Source organism: Bos indicus, chromosome 2 (assembly GCF_029378745.1).
Source record: "Bos indicus isolate NIAB-ARS_2022 breed Sahiwal x Tharparkar chromosome 2, NIAB-ARS_B.indTharparkar_mat_pri_1.0, whole genome shotgun sequence".
In the NCBI taxonomy this organism is placed as follows: domain Eukaryota; kingdom Metazoa; phylum Chordata; class Mammalia; order Artiodactyla; family Bovidae; genus Bos; species Bos indicus.
The window spans coordinates 37,340,519-37,363,060 of record NC_091761.1 but is presented as its reverse complement, the minus strand read 5'-3'; the positions used below and the strand labels follow the sequence as shown (position 1 = coordinate 37,363,060).

Sequence of the window (22,542 nt, the reverse complement as noted above, 5' to 3'; positions counted from 1 at the left end):
GTTATTGCAAATAAAACTTCTATGAACATTTGTGTATAGGTTTTCATGTGAAATGCAAGTCTTCATTTCTCTGGGATAAATATCCAGGAGTGCAATTTCTGGGTCATGTGGCAGTTACATACTTAGTTTTTATTTTTTTAATTAAAAATTTTTTTATGTATGTACGTATTTGTTTCTTTGTTTTTGGCTGCCCTGGGTCTTTGTTGCTGCATGCAGGCTTTCTCTCGTTGTAGCGAGAGGGGCTCTCTTCATTGCGGCGCACAGGCTTCTCATTCTGGAGGCTTCTCTTGTTGCGGAGCACAGGCCTGGAGTTCACTAGCTGCAGTAATTGTGGTGCATGGTCTTAATTACTCTGTGGCATGTGGGATCTTCCTCAACCAGGGATCAGACCCGTATCCCCTGCATCGGCAAGCCAATTCTTAACCACGGGAACACGAGGGAACGTTTCCCAGAGTGGCTGTATCATTTTATGTTTCCACCAGTGATGTATGAGTGATCCAGTTTCTCTGCATGTCACCTGATTTTGGGACGCTAAATATAGCTTCCCAGATAAATATTAGGACAGTTTTTTTTTTTTTTTTTAATTTTCGGTACTAATTCTTTGTCAACAAGATTTAGGCCTCTAGCATTCTGGTTGGCTCCTGGGGGTAGGGTGAGGGCATGGAGAATTAGAAAGAGGATGAAGAGCCTAAGAGGACATCATCTACTTTTAACCCCCAGTGATCGCTGTCTTATTTTGGGCTTCTGATGTCTTGTTTTAACCTGTTTCTATTGTAATTGTATCAGTAATCTCTTTCCCTTCAGGTGGTCTTTTCAAAGGCACAGAAAATCTTGAAGACTGAGAGGAACTAGATTAACTGTAAAAGCTAGAAGAGCTTTGAATTCACTGAAAGATAACAGGGCTTTAGGAACAACTCACTAGGTAGTCAAATCAATCTTTACTAAGTAGCTGGTTTTTAAAGCAAATTCTCTAGGTAAGGAGTGACTCCTCTAATGAAGCCCAGAGATAATTACATCATGCCCTATTTTCTCTTAGGCAGATATGATTCCTGTTAAAGCCATTGAAACATTTAGACATGACATACACCAAGATCTAGAGTGCAAATGTGTAGATTGAAAGATTTCTGCCCCAACTCTAAAGATTTTTAATAGACTGTTTTAGACAGAACTTCTAATTATTTTTTAAAATTATTTATTTATTTTTTAATCTATTTATGTATGGCTGTGCTGGGTCTTCATTGCTACACATAGATTTTCTCTAATCATCATAAGCTGGGATTACTCATCGTGATGTGGGAGCTTCTCATTGTGGCGGCTTCCCTTGTTGTGGGGTGCAGGCTCTAGATTGCACAGGCTTCAGTAGTTGTGGTGCGCAGAGCTTCGTTGCCCCAAGGCATGTGGGATCTTCCGGGACCAGGGATCGAACCCGTGGCTGCTGCACTGGCAGGCAGATTCTTAACCACTGGACCATCACGGGAGTCCTAGAACTTCTATTTATTGTATTAAATCCCAAGACTAGTTTTAAAAAAACAGTTTTTTAAATGGGGGAATTCTGCTATATGCACATTTGGCTTGGAAGTTGCCTCTGTCTATTCTGCATTGTCCTTTAGTGGAGAAATCACTCTCTGTTCTAGGAAATCAATTATCATCATCATCAATGGTATCCATATTCCCCATCCTTCTGGATTAGATTGTTTGATCATCAAAGGGGAAACAGCAAACTGATTTTTAAACAAAACCAAACGTTCAGTTTGGGCTAGACTCTCCATATTTATGCCTCCTGCTCCCTGCCCTTTGAACCAAATGTTGTGGTAGGTGCTGGTCTATGATTTATATTTCTTCAAGTAAATATGCAACTGCAAAGGAGTTTGACTAGTGCCTGGTATTACAAAAAAATGTTTATATGGGTTCAAGCTCATAATCTCCTTAGTGCATCAGTACTGTTTCACAGAATTGACAGGATGATTATTAGTCATTAATAATGTAAATAAGATGGTAGTGGCACTGGCAAAGAATCTCAGCAAGAATTCTTTAAAAGGAAACATTTCGTTGTAATCAATATGCTGTGTAATTAAGGGTTTCCATGTTGATTTGCATAAAGTGAGGTCCACCTGTATTGTAAACATACTACAATTTTTCCTCCTTAACATTAACACACAAGAAAAACATAAATGGCTCCTGTAAAAATATAACAGTAAGTGTCTCCTGACTGCTACTGTTTGAGACAAGAACTGCCAATTTAGCCCCAGATGAGCCTCTGAGAGTTTGATTTGTGTTATTATCTACTACTAAATCATCGTTCAGGCTCTTTCCTTCTCACATTTGGCAAACGTGGGCCCTCTGGGCTGCTCTGATCGAGTTTCTAGGTTGTTATTCCAATCAAAGCGGACCCAGGTAATGGGGAGGAAAATCATAGCTTATTGTTTATTAAATAAAAATTAACAATTGTAAAGCATTTTCTAATTTATTAAATGCTTTTCACCTTATTTCATTTAATCTTCTCAACAAAACTGGGAAGCAGAAATTCCAGGCTATCTTCCTTATTTCAAAGATGAGGGATCGGAGGTTCAAAAAAACTAAGTGAATTGCTGGGAATCACAAACAATAACTGCCAAAGTCAGAACTCTAGAGTCTAAATATTATTCCTGTAATGTCCAGACTTTTTGTGCAACTTACTCAGAAGAAGGAAGGCACCCCTCCCATGGTGGGGAACATTAAAATGCATGTGTTACACTGAAACTTAGCAACACATTTCTCCTTTCTTTTTAAGCCATCTTAACCAGACTTAACATTTATTGGAGGGATTATTACCTGATTGCGTTACCTCATTCTTCCTGAACATAGGAAATGTCTATTTCTCCTGACAGACCATTTCACCATCACAAGATAGGGCTAAATCTATATTTAAAATGTTCGTCAGATGGCATGCCATCTTAGCAGATTCTCCCAGGATTTTAGTTACTCCTATACTGTCATAAGGAAATGTGAGTCCCTGAATCTACCTTCCTACTTTCTTCCCTCAGTGGATTCCTTATCAGTTTAAATAATTCACTGCCTGGCCCCTATTGGATGAGTTTCTACAATACTGGCAGGCCATGTGCTTGATCTGCAGAGGGGTTCATATGTCACTTTAGATGACTCTTTCAACTGCCTGAATAACTGTGTACAAGTATGGCTTCTGATATCCCTGGATGGATGTCTGCCATTATCCCACATCTGACCATGTGTTGGTATATGTACATGACCATGGATTATTACACATGTGCTAAGGGTATGTAATTTCTTTGTTTTTCCTAATTGATTTCTAACTATAACCCAATTTATTTCATCACTTCCCAGGTTTTTTTTTTTTTGCCCCCAGGTTTAAAAATTTTGTTTCCTCTCCACAGAGTTAAAAGGGAAAGGAAGAATGAATGAATCAAAGGAGAATGAATTCTGTAAACATTAAAAAAATATTCCAAAGTAGGCAAAAAATGTTTGTGGGCTCAATTATTTTGAGTCTGGATTGCCTACCTTACCTTTTTTTTAAAGTCCTGTCTCACTTTTTGCATTTAATTACTATACTGTTTTAAACATTTCACTTCTCACTATGTCTTCTATACTCCACTTATCATAATAAACACTGGCTATGATCCTAACTTAGGCTTGCTTTAAAATAGATGTACTTAAGAATCTGAGCAAGGGAAAAAACCATGCTAACACTCACAAGGCACATTCTTTTCTCACGCCTTCCTCAGCCTATTGCCCAGGGCAGTAAATTGCAGGGTAAAATAACCGGTTTATTATTTGCTGTTTTCTTTCACTCTGTTGAGAAAAGCTACATTGCTGGCAAACTGACAGAAAATTTAAAAATAGAATCCAGTGTATTGTATGCATGCTTGGTGCAAATGCTCAATGTATAATATTCATGTGAGCTATATTTTAAAAAATTTTTTTGTACTGGAATCTACAAAAATGTAATGAGTGAGTTTTTTAAACTGGGTAGGGTAAGCAGAAAGACCATAAGAAAAGCAGGCAATGATTTTTGCCTTCCCTTCCTCCTAAAAACACAAATAAGTCCTCACCTAACAACTAACCAAAAGCATTTTTATTTTTTTGAGGGAAAAGCAGAGTTTTAAAAAGCATTGATTTTTTTTGAATCTGTGTTCCACTAATACCAGCGTTATTTAGCTGCTTAGAAAATGCTCAAAATTTTTTCTTACAGTCTAGCTCTTAATGAATCTTCCTTTTTTCTCACCCATGAATTTTCATTACTCTGTGCTTTTGGCCTTGTCTTCTATAAAATGTACCATTTTCACTCACAGTTTAAGACAGGTTTTGATGTTCTTAGTATGACATACTGTATGTAATGTTAGCTGTTTAAAGCTGGAGATCAGATTGTGCATAATAACATATGTAGTTTGGATTATATAAACACTACAGGAAGAACGGGAGACAGGGCCCTTCTGTGTACAAATTTCAGATTGCTAGCTGTATGCCTGTTTAGAATGTTAAACACTCCTAACTAGGCAGTGATGAAGTTATTTCTTTAATGACTGTGACTTCTGAAGCTATAAAGACAAAAAATTTACAGCTAAAAATAAAGATGCTGCTGCTAATTAATATATTTACGTTATGTGATCTTCTGCTTGCTACTTAGGGAGTTTTGAGGAGGAGGGAAAATGAATTTTGTTGTCTTCAAAGCTCAATCCAACTGAGCAATTTCTTAAAAAACTTGGAGAACATAGCTTAGAAGGGCCAGAGACAGAAGAGCCAATGCAAATTGTACATTTCACCCATTATAAAGAAGTTGGAGTCAGGGAACTCTACTAGTCTATTTCCCTAGGATTCTTTCTTTTGTATCCTAACATTTCAGATTAGTTAGACTAGCCTGTGTGTGGATATTTTTTTTCTTTCTATTGTGTCATTCTTTTATTATTAACGTTGTTGTCCTGCTTTTTCATCTGTTGTTGAAAGACTGGTAACTTTCATGCATTTCAAGAGAAATTAAAACGTATTACCATATTTTTCAGCAATGGGACATTTCAGAGTGAAGAAATAAGTCACAGTTCTTCTGGTTTAGTAAGTTTACATTTTATTTTAAATATTCATATCCTGCTTTATTTCAGGAAAACTTCAAGGTCGCTGGTATGTTTACTGCTCAAGTATCAACATAGTAATAATCAGAACTTTGAAACTGTGGGTGAAAAATCCAGCAAATTTCAGTCATCTTTTATTTATGTAAGGAGATTGTGTGGCATCTTACTTCCTGTCCCTTTTCACAGGAACTTTAAACATGGACGCTTCTCTCCCGGGGTATCTTTATATTGGGAAGCTCTGCGTGAGGTTGAAGTTTTTATGGGGGAACTTGTTTAAAAGACAGTTGTCTTTAAAGACGTATTTGGCTCAGCAAGGTTAGGGGTTGCCAATAAATCCATTTATAGCAACTTCTGTATTCCCTGCTCTAAGACACATGATTGGGGTGACCCGTGTATGATTCCCGCAGGCCATGCAAGGCAGCGACGGTCCTAAGTAGATCGCTCTTAGACCAAGGCTGGTCTAACGGGCTTCGGGTGTGGAGTGGGTTGCGCCCTGCGGGCTGAATTGCCTGCCTGGGAACCCAGGGTTCCCGAATCCATAAGCCCTACCCCAGCTTTCACTCTACTGTGGAATGACAAAACATTTTGGGAACTCGGGAACTTAATTTACTGCTGCTGACGGAAACAATAATAGCATCTTTGTGTATTTCCTGCCTCCATACCTCCCTCCTCCCACGATACAAGCATGACGTTAGCACTCCATGTGTGTGCGCACAAAACACAGGGCCACCCGTGTGTGTGTGTGTGTGTGTGTGTGTCTGTGTGCGTGCGTGCAGACAACACAGGGCCAGCCCGGAGCGGTGGGAGGAGGCTGCGGGGACAGGGCCCCGGGGACGTCCGAGGCAATCACCGGTCCCTGAACTTAATTCGAGTTCGGGAAAGAAAAAGACACAGCAGGCGAGATGCCCTTTACACCTCCCATCTGCTTTAGCTCATTCTTGCCCTAGAAAGTGAGTGTGTGTAGTTAAGTGAGGCAGAGAAAATTTAAGAAAGCCACACAAGTCACCCTAAAGGATCCACCAAAACTTCAGCTTGCTTAATTGCTCCCAGATGTCCTCCTCGGCTGTTTTCAACAAGCAGCAAGGAGGGAAGGCCAGGCCACTTCACTGATTTTTAGAGGTTGAAGAAAAAAAATGCAATCACACATTTTGATCCAATCCTGGAAGGGCCCAAACGCAGCCTCAGGGACTAGGCCCCCTGAGCGAAGCTAGAGTCCCTGCAGAAAGTTCGCGCGCCGCGTCCCACTGGTTCCGGGAGCAGCCGCAGCCCGGGGCGGGAAGGGACGCGGGAGGCGCGGCCCGGGCGGGCGCGCGAGAGGAAGGTGCCTTCGGGAACACGCCCAAGGGCGGGGATTCGCGCTGCCAATGAGGCCCCGGTGTGCGAGGCGGGGGGACGGGCCGGAGCGCAGCCTTAGCAGTGGCTGCTGCAGGAGCAGCGGCCGCCTTGGGAGCCGGAGGAGAGGCAGCTGCGGAGCGCTGAGCTGGCCGCGCCCCGAGGCCCGGCCCTGGGGGTGGGTAACCGCGCCGAGGAGCTGGAAACTTTCCCGGCAGGTAACTCCCGCCGCCCTGGCGCCGCCGCCGGCCTCCGCGAGTCCCGAGCCGCGCCAGCTGCTGCAGTGCAGAGGGGAGCAGGGGTCTGGGGAGAGGAGAGGGCGATGGGGAGAGTGGAAAGGCATGTGGGAAAGTTTCTGGAGCTTCCCTGCCCCCCTTCGTTGGGCACACCCGGGAGCTTTCCGGAGATAGGCACGGACATGTTGTGCGCTCCGGGCCTTGATCCTGGCGGCTCCGGAGGGTCGGTGCCTTCCCTTCGCCTGCCCTCCTCGCCGGACCAATCTGGCCCCGGGCAGAGCTGAGGTTCGGGGGCACCGGGATCTTGTGGCCGCACACTTGAGTTTCGGGACCACCCCCGCCTGGCGCGCCTCCGCGCTCCCCTTTCCGCCTCCTCTGTAGCTTTCGGGCTTGGCAAGGGCCTGGGCTGCGCCTGGTACCTGGGGCGGGGGAGGCGGGAGAGAGGCGCGCCTGGCACGGCGGGGTCCAGAGTACCCCCGAAGTGTAGATGAGCGCGGGTCGCGAAGTTGGCGGGTTGAACTTAAGCCTCTGGGGGAGTGTAGTGCCCCACTCTGGGTCGAAAGTATTGTTCGCTTCCGAGAACACTGCGATGAGTATATCCACGTTCTTTTGGGGGTGGGGTGAGGGGGGTGAGCAAGGATTAGACATTGAGGGAGAGTTCGAGATCAGGATTGTGTTCTTGGAGAATGAAGGTGCTCAGTTCTTTTGGGGGACTTATGTCAGGGCGCACGTTCTTTCTGGGAGACTTTGGGGTGCGGGCGCGCTGCTTTGGGGGTGTGAGGGGCTCCCGGCTTTGGCGCGGCAGCTTTCCGGAACGGCTGGCAAGGAAGGAAGCCCCAAGGCATTATGCGCCGTGTTTGCAGACAGAAACGGCTCTGAACCGGCGTTTTCAAAACTTGGTTTACTTATTGTGTAAGGCTCCGGGAGGAAATGCGGCGGTGGTCAGGTAGAATCCCGGCGCCGCGGCCAGGGTTTCAGAGGACAACGGGCTCGGCGACGGTCTTCCCCTCCCAGCCCCCTCCGGCCCACTTCTGACAGCCCCAGATCCCTGTTCCTCGAAGGATGGGACTCGTCTAGGTAGCTCTGTTCCCTGCAGTGGAGTCGGCTCCTGGAGGTTAGGAGGGTACCTTCATCTTGAACTTGACCCCAGGAGCATCGCCGTCTGGGCGAGATACAAGGAAAAAGGAAGCTGAATCTTCCCTGGGGATGGGCCTCGAACTCTGGCAAGGAAAGGAAGAGCTTGGTTTAGAATCTTTGAGGAATGGGCTTAGGACTGCTGAGGTCATTAACTCCAAATGCCAGGCCATCAGACTGTAGAAGTTAATGTGTTTGGAGGGGGTGGGAATGGGAGAAGAAAGGAGACACCTGGTTAGTTGGTGCGGAGTTGGTATTTCTCTGTAGTGGAAATGAAGGGAGTCTGCCTCTCTGCTTTCGCCAGAGCCGCTACTCACTCACTCTCTTTTTTCCTTTCCTGGGTCTTTTTTCCCTTCCCTTATTCCTGCCAGCTTGGCACTCCTGGGGAGAGGCTGGGGGAGGAGAGAAGAAAGCAGTTGGGAACCTTCCCTGGCCAACTTGGAGGTATTTAAGATCTGCTACTAGGAAGATTCCAGGATTTTAACAGCTGCTTCTTGATTGCTGGGAATGAAAGAATTTATGAGCCACTGAGAGCTGTTCATTATAGTGGTAGTCTGAATGTTTTACTCATCTAAGCTACTTAAAGACCTCACAAGGGACCTTCCCTAGGGATGCCAGTTTCTGCAAAATTCGTGTCAGCCAGAATGCTTGGTGGGTGTCAGTGAGAACTCATTGTAAGTGTATCTTGGCGGTATTAAGATGAAAAGTATGTGGGAGTAAAGGAAATATGGTATCTGACATCCTCAGGACTTCCTCCTAGGGTTGCTCCTGTTACCTGCCAAGTGAATTCGGTCCAGGCTTCCGGATTGTTGTGATTTGACAATAAGAGGTGGGAAATAGTGTCATCGATTTTAGTGGAGGCAGGAAAGTCCAGAAATAAATTTAAGGTCACTTTTCATGACCCTGTCTTTCAGCTGTGAGTCTGCAAAGTTAAGTTTTGCTGGGATGTGGAAGCCATGGTTTTCCTGCTTTTTTGGTTTAGCCACCAGAATGTCTAAATTATCATAATTTATGTCCAGTGTGGAACTAAAACATAACTGATTCATAGTCAGCCTTTTTCTACTTCCCATAACAGCCTGTAGAAAAGAACATTTTGTCTCTTTAACCACACACAATTTATTTGGTGCCATAGTGGGTTTTTGATATTGGGTGATTGAGGGCACAAATTTAAAGACAGTGGAATTTTCTCGATTAAACTGTTCATTTTTAGGCAACATCCCCTTCTGAGTTGCTGATTAATTCTTTATCTCCCAGGAACATTAAAATCAGTATCCCTGGGCTGGTAGAATTGTAATCCATATTATAATGATGCCTGCCGGCATAGCTGGACGTTTGTGTTATGTCGATATTTCCATCAGGCGTTTCTAACCCAGTTGTAAAGGTTTCTGTCTGGGTTGGGTTGCAAGTAGGCTGAGGGTCTCATAGTCAGAGAGATGGCTTTGTTTTTTACCTTTCTGATGAAAAGTTTAACTTGTTACAGGAATAAAGTTTATACAAACAAAATAAAGCAGAAGAAATATATGTATTGCTGGGGAGGGATTTGTATTAGTTCGCAGGATAGCTTTGTTTTGAACCATCTTTTAAAATGCATATTTCAATAGAGGAAAAACTAGAACCTCTTCCTAACCCCCTACCAGTTTACAGATGTTGTCAGTATACTAGGTTCTTTAGCCTTTCTGGGCCTTAGTTTTCTCATTATCATTCCTAAAATGAGATTATCTTTCAACTATAAAGTTCTGTGACTGTCCAATAGTTGGAGAAATGTAGGTATTCTGGAGCTAGTTCTGTAATATTAAAGTAGTACTTTGGTGTTTATAAAGTGCTTTACTTACATATTATTTTCTTAAACCCTTAGTTAAGTAAACTGAGGCTGGGCAAATTAGATCAGTTTGCTTAATATCATCTGTAAACAGTGGAGGTGAGCTTGAACCTAGGTCTTTTGATTCTTTATATTCCAACCCCCATATCTCTATTTATGAAGTCACAAGTGAATTGGCTACAACTTGGCAGACAGACTTAAGTTACTATGTGGCATTTTCTCATAATATTTCATTTATGAGTTACTTGGGTTTCAGAACCCCAGGGTTAACATCTATGTTTTGATGTCAGAGATTAAAAACAGTTCAGTAATAATGGTAATAGAACATTCTCCCCAAGAGAGTTTCAGAAATTCATATACCTTAAATTAATCATTTGTTTATTTCCAACTTATTTTTTTATTAAGTAGACTTCAGGATCTGGTGTGATTTATAATTCCCATTTGTAACCCAGACAGCATTCTTAAGGAAATCACTTCTCAAATCTGTGCATCTTTTTAAAAATAAGTAATAAATATATCATTTGCTTTTCATCTTGGTATCTCTCAGCTGAATTACAAAGCCTGGATAAATGTCCCATTTTTGGTGAAATTGTTCTTGGGCTCTTTTTACTGCTATCTGGATTAGTCTGATTTTGCACCACTTGCTGTGCAAAAAAGAAAAAAAAATTCTTCTGTTATGCTATTGGTTTAATGGTAACGAAGTGGTAGGCTGCAAGTGACCCATTTTCACGGACTCTAAATGTTTATACTGTGCCCTGCTTGCCTATTTAAGAGTACTGAGTGCAACTTGACACTCATTTGGAAGCTGGTATGGATTTTCTTTAAGGGTTCTAAAATAAATTATGTGCTATTATAGACTCTTTTATGTCTGAGCAACTTGTCCTTCTTCAGCTTCTTAAACTTATACTCAGAAGACCATCTTTTCAAAATAACTAAGCAATTAATGAGTACCCGTTGTTGTTCAGTTGCTAAGTTGTGCCCCCACTCTTTGCAGCCCCGTGGACTGCAGCACGCCATGCTTCCCTGTCCTTCACTATCTTCTGAAGTTTGCTCAAACTCATGTCCCTTGAGTCAGTGATACTGTGTAACCATCCCATCCCCCTTCTCCTCCTGCCTTCAGTCTTTCCCAGAATCAGGGTCTTTTCTAATGAGTCACATCTTCACATCAGGTGGCCAAAGTATTGCAGCTTCAGCATCAGTCCTTCCAGTGAATATTCAGAGTTGATTTTCTTTAGGATTGACTGGTTTGATCTCCTTGAAGTCCAAGGGACTCTCAAGAGTCTTCTCTAGTATCACAACTCTAAAGCATCAGTTCTTTGGTGTTCAGCCTTCCTTATGGTCCAGTGGCCATTCTGACTGGTGTGAGGTGATTGTAGCTTTGATTTGCGTTTCTCTAATAATGAGTGATGTTGAACATCTTTTCAGGTGTTTATTAGCTATCTGTATATGTTCTTTGGATAAGTGTTTGTTAGGTCTTCTGCCTACTTTTTGATTGGGTTGCTTGTTTTTCTGGTATTGAGCTGCATGAGCTGCTTGTATATTTTGGAGATTAATCTGTTTCATTTGCTGTTATTTTCTCCCACTCTGAGGGACCTTTTCCCTGGTGCCTCAGACAATAAAGAATCTGCCTGCAATGCAGGTGATCAGGGTTTGATCCCTGGTTTGGGGATCCCTGCCATTGAGAAGAGAATGGCAACCCACTCCAGTATTTTTGCCTGGGAAATCCCATGGACAGAAGAGCCTGGTGGGCTATAGACCATGGGGTCGCAAAGACACTACTGAGTGACTAACACTTTCACATCCATACATGACTACTGGAAAAACCATAGCTTTGACTGTATGGGCCTTTGGCTGACTGTAAAAAGGCTGCCATTTCCAGGTATGTGTGTGGAGAGAGAGAGTTATGAAGCAGTAATAAAGTTGGGAGAAGAGTTACCAGTGTGCAGAAGGGGACAAGAGCAGCAAAGCAGAAGAATGGCTTCTGGTTTTTATTATAGGGGAATAGATTTTGAAGGATAGGAGAGGATTTAGATAAAGAAGGCTCTCGAGAAACATCTTGTACAGCATAGAACAGGTTCTGGTTTGGGTTGGGTTTCCATGTTACTGATGGAAGTAACCCTCCTAGGATAGATGTCCTCTTTAGGGGTTCCCAAAGGTGTGTGTGATCAAGGAGAATATTCTGGAAAGAAGAGTCGCATAGGTAGAAATGTCAAGGACAAGAAAAGCATTGCAAAGGGATGGCATAGTCCCTGGATTTTAGTCCCCACAGATTTCACCACTACCATGAGGGAATTTATTAGTAGAAATCTTCCAGTCACAACTATATGTAGATGTGAACCCAAGATGTTCAGCTGTATAGCCCAGAGCCACGGTGACTCACCACCCTCCCTTGCATACCCAGAAGAGACTTAATACCTCTGTGAGTTGGGGTTGGATTTGGGGAAGTCTCTAAGCAACACTTGGATGTGATCTTCTCATGCATATATACTCATGCGAAAGTAGGATTGTATATTACACGAACTTTTAAAGAAATTCGAAAAAGATTTGACATACAAAGGTACATATAATGTATTTGCACAGAGTACAGTGTATGCTTATGTGATATGCTCCCTCTGCTCCACCCCTGTTATATCAATACATTCTTTAGCACAGCTTTAATGGCTGTTTTGTAAATTCATTACATACATTATTATAATTTGTTTAACCAACCCATTTTGACATTTAGGTGTTTGGAAAGAAATCTCTTAGGCTATCAGAGCCCTTTGTCTCAGGATGTGATTTACTCATCATTAAATCATAGGACCCAATAAAAAATAAAGTAAAAAAAAAAGTCAGAGAGCCCAGCACATAGGGATACCTGGCGGCTGGTAGCTTCAGAACCTCACATCATCAAGAAACTGACTCTGAGGAAGTTGAGGGGGCAGTGGGAAGGGATGGACTTGTACGCATTGCTATATTTAAAATGGATAACCAGCAAGGACCTACTGTAGAGTACAGGGAACTCTGCTCAATGTTTTGTGACACCCTGAATGGGAAGGGAGTTTGGGAGAGAGTGGATTCATATGTATGTATGGCTGAGTCACTTTGCTGTCTACCTGAAACTATCACAGCATTATTAATCAGCTATACTCCCAATATAAAATAAAAATATAAAAAAACCCAAAAAAACAAAACTGAATCTTTGTTCTCAGTTCCAATTTGGGAAAACCCTGGAGAGAGCTCAGATTGGCTTGATGCCAGCCAACAGAGAGTTACAGTTGGCAAGTCTCCTTAGGTCCACAAGATGGGACTGTGGGGAGACAAAGTATCCCACACAGAAGGGGGTTATTTTTAATGGAAGAGGGAGTGAACGTGGCTCAGTCGTGTCCGACTCTGTGACCCCATGGACTGTATAGTGCATGGGATTCTCTAGGCCAGAATACTGGAATGGGTAGCCTTTTCTTTCTCGAGGACCCGACCTTGGGATTGAACCCCGGTCTCTCACATTGAGGGAGCTGCGTAAACAAAAAGGGCTTGTTGCCTAATGCAGGATAGGTTTCCAGAAGTGGTATTGCTGGTTATAACTCCATACCAATATGTGGAAGAATATGAACCTTTTTAATGCTTCTGTGATATATACACTGTAGTCTTGAGAGTAGTAGACTTTTCCACATTCTGTGGGTATCTGAATGGCTGCATGCTCAGGCACTTGGGTAATAGGGTATTGAATTACTGCAAAAAAAAAAAAAAAGAGTTGGTCATTATTCCCATGTAACCCATTATACTCCCTTCTGTCTGCCATGCTTTATTCTAAATTACTGGGGATTAGTAACATCAATTATTAATGTTTATTGAGTGCTTGTTGACTCTGAGCTAGATGACTGAATTTAAAAAATTACGTGGGAATGAAACAGTGTTGTTCTTTCTTCATCCATTGGCCTACATACACAAAGCGCTGTGGCAGAGGTAGTCTCTTGCCCATACCACAGCATTCCCCTTCCTGGTCCTCCCTTCCTTCTTGTGGCTTAAACCAGCAACCCTTTATTTGCTTGGAATTCAGAAACTGGAGCTGAGTTCTGCTGGGTGGTTTTTCTGCCTGGGTCTGGGCTCACTCAGGCTCTGGTGGTTGCATGATTCATTGCAGGGGCCATTGCTGTAATAATTTACCATGTTGCTTGATAATATGACCCTGCTTTTGGTTAGTTTTCCATTGCCCATGTGTTTCAGGGTAAGTTGGGTGTATTTTCTGCCCCAGGTAGTGAATCTTGATTAAGCCAAGTCAACTTTAGTAATACCATACCTGTTGCTAGTGACTGGTTAATGAGTAAGGGTGTGACCAACTATATTTCCTACTATACTGGGAGCCCAATATTGTCAGCAAAATAAAACAGGTTGAAAGTCTGAAAATCATAAAGATGTAAGGGGCCTACGACCATGGTGACTTTTTTTTTTAGCTGCAGAATTAACCAACCCTGAAACCACTGTGACTCAGAACTTCTTATGTGGGGAATTTTTTTTTATTATTGTTTGAAGCAGTGATTCCCCAAGTAGAGTGTGCCAGACCATCCAACATGGGAAGAAATATTAGAAGTTTGTTGAGAAAAAAGCTTTACTAATATTTAACAGATGAGTTGACACTAGTTGGTATATCTGAGAGTCTTCTGTACTTAGGTTATACAAGGTCACCTGAGGGCAGAGGAGGCATTTTACAACCTGCTGGAATTGACAATGGCACTCTCATTCCTATTCTTGCCTTTGGTGAACTCTATCCATGTAAACAGATTTATGGGTTATATCATCTAGTTTTAAGTAAATTGGCTCCTACAAAATAGGCAAGTGGTTTAAAAAAGAGTCTTTCAAAGAAAGTTAAATGATAATGATGTAAATCTAAAATCCATAGGAATAAGAAAATGTCTTATTTGAGATTAGGGAATGACTTTTAAATCAAATTTAATGAGTTGGCACCAACATTGTGTATAGAGGTATATTAACAAATACAAATAAAGTTGGGAATACTGTTTGAATCATTCTCATCCTTTAAAGAGTTTTTAATGGATGTTTTATCACGTATGGGTTTCCCTGGTAATTGATAACTCTAGGGCTTCCTTTGTGGCTCAGCTGGTAAAGAATTCACCTGCAGTGCAGGAGACCTGGGTTCAGTCCCTGGGTTGGGAAGGTTCCCTGGAGAAGGGAAAGGCTACTTATCCACTCCAGTATTCTGGCCTGGAGAATTCCACGGACTGTGTAGTGCATAGGGTCGCAAAGAGTCAGACATGACTGAGTGACTTGAAGAAGAAGAAGAAGAAGTGTTTTAATTTCATATAAACTATTGGGGGATATAGGTTTCCTTTTTTTTTTTTTTTTTTACTGTTAGGGCTACATGATCAAAAGGTTTTGAGACCACAGTTTAAGTCACTTGTTGTCCCTTATTTTCATGTACTTGTGTTACTTAAAGCCAAAAACACCATGGTTAATGTAAGGACAGGTAAGACCCCTGGTAGTTCCCATCTAGGTTTCAAGATTCTCTGTGATATGATTTGTAACTTTCTTTACCAGACCCAGTTGCCCTCTCTGTTTGTCTGCCACTGCGCCCCTGCTGGGTCCATTGATAACCTACATCTTTTCAATTTTGCCTCGGAGGACCTGTTCTCCCCTCCTCCTACCACTGAAATTTTCATTGTCCTTAACGGCTTAGTTCAAGTAAATAGTGCTTTCTCATTCACATTTTTCTGATTTCCCCCTTCTGCCTCTAAATGGTTCCTTCTCTTTCACCTCCCTAGCACATTGCTTGTACATTGATTATAATGTTTTTCTCTGTTGGCCTTTTTATTGAAAAGTCATTTGCCTGCTTGCTTTGCCTATGGGTCGTAGGCTTCTTGGTGGTTGGGGTCCGGCTTGCCGTAGTCATTTTACAAAATTGCTTGTTTCCCCTTCAGAGGGAAAGGGAGGCAGGCAGAGAACTCACAGCTGTTAAATCCCCTTCTGTGCTGATTACCATGGGGAGGGCGTCTTTCCTCCAGCTCCCTGCAACCTTAGGAGGTAGAAAGCGCCGTATACCTGTGAGGGATCTGAGAGCAGGGAGCACACACAGTCAAGACAGGAGGATCCGGGATCCAAACCACGGTCACTTTATTTCAAAACTGCCCTCATACATGTTGCCTGCAGTTACATGTTGTCCTTCTTTCACGTGGGAACACTGGCATGAGTGAAAATGGAAAACTCCATGGGATGTTGCTACAAAAATATTCCTGGACCATCCTGGGCAGGTATGGTGCGTTCAAAGGAGTCTGCTCTCCTTGTGCAATAATAGGAAAGGCCTGGAGGATTTTATGTGTGTAGATCTAAATGCCTATGGACAGTTAGCTGTCTGCAAGTACCCTCAGGCAAAATCATGGGCAATAAAATAAGTCCCTACAATAGGGTCTGGCCTAAGAGTCCCAGTTGAGAGACAAGTGGTGAGGCTCTCTACTCTGCTCAGCTGAATCAAATTGTTTATGCCTATATTCTCTCTGGTGAGGATAATTGAGGGTTGATAGGTTGTCAGCTTTCAAGTTGAACCATGTTAGATATATGCTATCATGATGGAAAACAGGCGTCTCTCCAGGGTTTTGAGGGTCAGATGACGGAATGTATATGAAAGGGTTTTGAATGTTGTAAATTGCCTCCTAGATGCAAAGGAGACATCAGATTTGATTCTTTCCTTGTCGTAGTGACTTCTAGCTTAGATTTCTTTGTTAGCCGTTTTTGTTCTCTTTTAAGTGAATTACCAAAGGATTTTTTTTAAGTGTTGGGGTTCTTAAATGGAATAGGATGCAGTTTTTCTAAACAAACAAGCAAACAAAGACCCAAAACCAAACTACAGATATTAGTTCACAGTTTGCTATAAAACTTTTAGCTGTGGAGTAAGTAGAGTTTGTGGTAAAGTGAATTTATCTTGGGATTTAGTTGTTCAGATACCCATAGAATCCACTTATAAGAATGGAACCACTTCTGATGCATAAAGATGGGGGTCTTTGAGGTGAGTTCCTGGGAATCCTTAAGTACCATCAATGGTTGAAGAGGTTTGACTTGGGGTTATATTTTGTTTTGTGTTTTGTTTCTGGGAAGCCAGTAACTTATTTTGAGGAGTCATTGCAGAGAATTTAGGGAGGGACCCTTCAAAATATCTCTAGGGAGTTTTGAAAGTGAAACTCAGTGTGGTTTGAAACTTAAGAATTTGAAATCTATTCCAATGAAGATTTACAAGAAAGTGGATGTGAATAACTAAAATTTTGCAGTGGCTATTTTCATATTACAGAGCGTGACATAAATTAAAACATGTTAATTTAACAAGTAAGTTACCAGAGAAGGAACTGGTGATCCACACCAGTATTCTTGCCTGAGAGATCCCATGGGCAGAGGAGCCTGGTGGGCTGCAGTCCATAGGGTTGCAAAGAGTCGGACATGACTTAGTGACTAGACCACCACTACCACCATGATAATAACTTTCAGACTCAAAAGACAGAAAAAGTGCTGGTTCCTACGTTGCGAATAGATGCAGTTGTGAATATTTGATTATTCAGGGTTCTTGAAGCACGCATGTGACTTGAGAACCTTACCTCAGAGTGGTGTATGTCTATAAGGCAGCACTTCCCAAGGTGGGTTCCAGAGAAACTGATTCTCAGAAAGTTAATAGATATTATGCAGGGAAACAAGGTTTCTGTTTAAGTGGGAAAATCAGGGTTAATCAAAGTAAAACAGGTATTTACAGAACTTTTGACCATCTTTATTTCTAATACTCATTCTCAATCTCCTTGAAGGGAAACAGGATTTAGTATTTCTCAAATGGATTAAATTGTATAAACATTTGCTAAGCATCTTTTAACCAACAGACAATGTTGGATTGCTTAATTTGCTTAAATTATTTTAAAGCAAATCCAAGACAGTTTATAATTCACCTGATGAACTTTAGTATGCATTTCTAACTAAGGACTTAAGGACGAAAAATCACCACCTCTTTATCACTTTAAAGAAAATTAACTGATTTCTTACGTTATCTAATTGTTCCCCGAATGTCATCTGTCACCATTTCTCATTTTGGGAATCAGGATTAGGTCGGGGTTTATGTACTGCACTGTGGGTTGTTGCTTTTGTCCCTGTTGCTTTTTTAAATATAGAAAAAGACTATCTGGCCACCTCCTCCCTCCCTCTCCTGACCTTCAGAAGAGAGCTTGTAGGATGTACATGTCTGGACTTGTTTCCTTGTGGTGGTGTTTATCTTGTTCCTCTGTCCCCTATATTTCCTCTAAACTAGAAGTTTTCCTTTAATCTCAAGGCAAGTTTAGATTCAGGTTAAATATTTTTTGCAAGAATATGTCCTAGACTATGCTTATGATTTGAGAATAGGCAATTTAATTTAGAATTCTTAAGTTACTTTTTAAAATAGTAAGTATGACTTACAGTTTGTTTGGAAATTTATGAGTATATCAGGGGAGGGATGCAAGTTTGATTTATTCCAGTTGTGGTTGAAAACACGGTGGTATTCTGAGTAGCTGGCCTGGTTAAATGGGTATACGTTTTTAGCGTATCTTAAGATTATAAACCATGTGACTCGGGTAAAATGGCTTGAGTGTGAAATGTTGCCGGTGGTGGAATTTTATTCAGAATGACAAGTTATCTGAATTATAATGGTAAAACATGGTTCTATAAAGATTTATTTCTAAACACATTAATTTAGAAATATGCATTAATTCTACCTACACTCGATAAATTTTAACAGTATTTTTCTGATAAATGCTTATGCTAATTTGAAGTATAGCCACAAATCTACATACACCCTCAGGGTGATAATTTTATATGTACATTGTCTTAGAAATTCAGACATGTAAATAAAAATTCATATTATAACTGACTTTGCTAACTTAATTTTATATTTAAGTTTTTTCCCTTGATAGCTTTCCAAGTGCTTGTTTTATGTCTGGGAAAAATTAAAGGAGCTTTGTGTGTATTAATGAAGACTAGTATGGTATATATAAAGTAGCTTTGATGGAGGGATGAAAGCTATTGTTGGCAAATCCCAGCATAGTCTTATGTTTAACCCCTTAGTGGGCAGCAATACTATTTCATATATTACAGTTTGCCTTTTGTGAATAATAAGGTGCCTTGGATAGAGCAGTGCTTTGTAACTAAACAACACAGCTTTTTTTCTCCTCCTTAAAAAAAAAAAACTAATCTGTAGGAGGATGGGGCTTTCCTGGTGGCTCAGTGGTGAAGAATCCGCCTGCAATGCAGGAGACATGGGTTTGATCCCTGGGTGGGGAAGATGCCCTGGAGTAGGAAATGACAATCCACTCCAGTATTCTTGCCTGGAAAAGCCCATGGACAGAGGACTCTGACGGGCTACAGTCCATGGGGTTGCAGAAGAGTCAGACATGACTTAGCAACTGAAGAACAACAACAAATATATAGGAGATAGTGAAAAAAGCATGATCTTTGAAGCTAGAGGAATCATAGGTGGTTTACTGGATTCCTGTATCGTAGGGTTCATGCCAAGACTAAAGGTGAGAACCTATACAAAATAATTGGCACTGTGCTTGGCTAATAGATATGCAGATGACACCAGCCTTATGGCAGAAAGTGAAGAGGAACTAAAAAACCTCTTGATGAAAGTGATAGAGGAGAGTGAAAAACTTGGCTTAAAGCTCAACATTCAGAAAATGAAGATCATGGCATCCGGTCCCATCACTTCATGGGAAATAGATGGGGAAACAATGGAAACAGTGACAGACTTTATTTTTTTGGGCTCCAAAATCAATGCAGATGGAGATTGCAGCCATGAAATTAAAAGACACTTACTCCTTGGAAGGAAAGTTATGACCAACCTAGATAGCATATTCAAAAGCAGAGACATTACTTTGCCAACAAAGGTCTGTCTAGTCAAGGCTATGGTTTTTCCAGTGGTCATGTATGGATGTGAGAGTTGGACTGTGAAGAAAGCTGAGCGCCGAAGAATTGATGCTTTTGAACTGTGGTGTTGGAGAAGACTCTTGAGAGTCCCTTGGACTGCAAGGAGATCCAACCAGTCCATTCTAAAGGAGATCGGTCCTGGGTGTTCTTTGGAAGGAATAACGCTAAAGCTGAAACTCCAGTACTTTGGCCACCTCATGCAAAGAGTTGACTCATTGGAAAAGACTCTGATGCTGGGAGCAGGAGGAGAAGGGGATGACAGAGGATGAGATGGCTGGATGGCATCACCGACTCGATGGACGTGAGTTTGACCTCCGGGAGTTGGTGATGGACGGGGAGGCCTGGCGTGCTGCGATTCATGGGGTCGCAAAGAGTTGGATGTGACCGAGCGACTGAATTTGCCTAATAGGTGCCCAAAACAGGTCCTTTTCTTCCTTCTTCTCTTAACTCTATTTTTAAATTCAACTTCTGGAGCAGTAAATGAATGAAAATTTTCATTTGTTCTGAATGTTTTAGAAATTGCTAATTTTAAAATGCTTGTTATAGAAGTCCAGATAAGAATTTGATTTCTTTTTTTAATTTTTATTTTTAATTGGAGGATAATTGCTTTACCCTATTGCCTTAGTTTCTGCCATACATCAACACGGACTAGCCATAGGTATACAAGAACTTGATTTCAAGATAACTTTTACGTGTGGTTTGTCAGTCACTTATATTAAAACAACTAGACAGATGTCTATATGAAATGTTTTGAACAAACAAGTGAGACATTTTTAGATGGTAATATATAAAGGAGAAGGAACCAGAGAATAAAACGGATATTCTATTATTGCCATGAGGTTATTGCTAACAAACCGCCTGGTTTTAATGAAAGTCAGTATGTTAAAAAGTCCATTTATTTACTAAGTCTGTGAGACCGTGAGCTACTTCAAAGACTTTCAGTTGAGTTTTGGTGGAGTGCGGTTTACAATAATAAACTTTATTTTATTTAGATGGTGTAAGTCTGCAGTGCCACTCTCCAGTCATAGGTGTGTGTTTATGAACAGGATTGTTGCTAACTAAGAGTACAGGCTTCCTGCAGAGGAGAGGCATCAATGCTACTCCAATGGGCCCCGGATCCTCCTCAGTGGGGAGGACTCTCTTTACTGGCTTGTGCCCTATTAATGACTCACGGAAAGGGAGAATTAATATATCCATGGTGCTAGTGATAAAGAGCCTGCCTGCCAGTGCAGGAGACTTAAGAGAAGCAGGTTTGATCCCTGGGTTGGGAAGATCCCTTGGAAGAGGGCATGGCAACCCACTGCAGTTTTCTTGCCTGGAAAATCCCATGGACAGAGAAGCCTGGTGGGCTACACAGTCCATGGGGTTGCAAAGAGTCAGACACGAATGAGCGACTTAGCATGCATGCACACATGTTTTGAACAGCAGAAGTCCAGGAACAGTTTGGAGGCTACTTAAGTAGGCATATATTGGTGAAGAAAGACATGTTTTCTTTTACCCAGCTGTTTGTAAGTCCTGGGGCATTTGGCTTTGCTACTGGCTTGTGCAAAGAAAGGTCTCAGGAAGATGGAGTCTCTTGCTGCTCCCTGCCCAGGTACTACGGTACCTATTTCCTGTGAATGACCTAGATTCCTTAAGGGTGCTCAAGTCCAGCTGCACTGGAGTATTTTTACACTTTTTTTTTTTTCTACCATGAAGTCACAGTTTGTTTATCTCTTCCTTTCTGTAATGTTCTGTTTAAGCAAGAAGGACTCTTTAGACTGTCCTGCTTAGCAGCAGCGGCAGCTTTTCCTACCAAAGTCAAGCCAGGAGGACTCAAAAGGGCATGATTTCCCCCTCCCATCATGGAAAGAGTGAAGAGACACCATTTCTAGAGGGCTAGTGATTGAGTTCTAAGCTGATGGGATTTATAGACATTTGACCCTGACATGGCTTCTTTTTTTGCTTTCTTAACAGCAGTCTTAGCTGGCTCAACTGAATATAATATCCTTAAAGAGTTCTAGAAGTAAAAATTTACCATGAAGGTGCTAACTGTTTGACAAATTAGAAACTTTCCACTTGTCAAAGGTGGAAGCCTTGCATTAATTTCCCCAAGAGTATTTATTGAGGGCTGTCATTGTGCCCTTCTGAGTTTGAGGCCCAGCTCTGTGTCTCAGTCTGAGGAGATAAGTCTTGCAGAGTACAAGTGTGTGCAGCAGGAGAGAAGAGGAAGAAGGAAGGAAGGAGGAGGGGGAGGCAGGAGAGGTGGAGCTGGTAGCTGGCGTGGGGGTGGGGCTTCAGAGAGGAGATGGAAGATACCTAGCACTTGGCCAGGTGGGAGAGAGGGTGAGGGGCTTTCTCTGACAAGAGCACGCTCAGCAGAGGCTGGGACGCATGAAAATGCAAGTCGTGTTTGGGGTGCTGTTACTAGAACAGATGGTGCCTGGCATTTGGGTGCAGTGGCAGGGAGGGGGAGAGCCAGATTGCAAAAGGCCTTGCTTGCCAGGCTAAGAAGTATGGACTTGATCCTGTAAAGCAAGTGATAGCTGTCAAAGGTTTTAAAGCAGGGAGATGATGTAATCAGAGCCGCACGTTGGAGGAAAGCTTTGGCGGCTGTGATGTGGAGGGGAGGCTGACGTGGGGACAGATGGATGGCAGGTTCGCTGCGATGAGGCTTTTGAAGTAGGTCAGGTGAGAGCTGATGTTTGAGGCCTGAGTTAGTGGGAGGAAGAGAATGAAAGTCAGTTGAACTCCTTTTATCGTGGATTTAGGGTGCATTAGCTCCTATCACGTTCGCAGAAACTTTGCAGAGTGCTGTTGTTCTTATCCTCGTTTTGCAGAGAAGGAAATGGGCTCAGCCAAGCTTTGAACGCAAGTTGCCAGTCCTGTGTTACCAGGCTTTTATTTTTATTTATTTATGTAATTGTTTGTTTATTTTTGGCTGTGCTGGGTCTTCGATGCTGCTCCGGCTTTGCTCTAGTTGTGGCGAGGGAGGGTTACTCTCTAGTTGCAGTGCATGGGCTTCTTGTTGCAGTGGCTT

The 22,542-nt window shown here is 42.1% G+C and overlaps 1 protein-coding gene across 7 annotated transcripts in view; it reads left to right on the top strand.

Annotated features, from left to right (window-relative positions):
* The first annotated feature begins 6,464 nt into the window (after window positions 1-6,464).
* Window positions 6,465-22,542, top strand: part of TANC1 (tetratricopeptide repeat, ankyrin repeat and coiled-coil containing 1) — a 252,861-nt gene continuing 236,783 nt past the window's right edge. For 5 of the 7 annotated variants that reach the window (XM_070799225.1, XM_070799235.1, XM_070799229.1 and 2 more), the window contains exon 1: window positions 6,466-6,628. The gene's annotated coding sequence lies outside the window, so the exon portion shown is untranslated. Of the gene's footprint in view, window positions 6,629-22,542 lie in introns of all 7 variants that reach the window. The other 2 variants (XM_070799215.1, XM_070799212.1) reach the window with 2 other exon arrangements.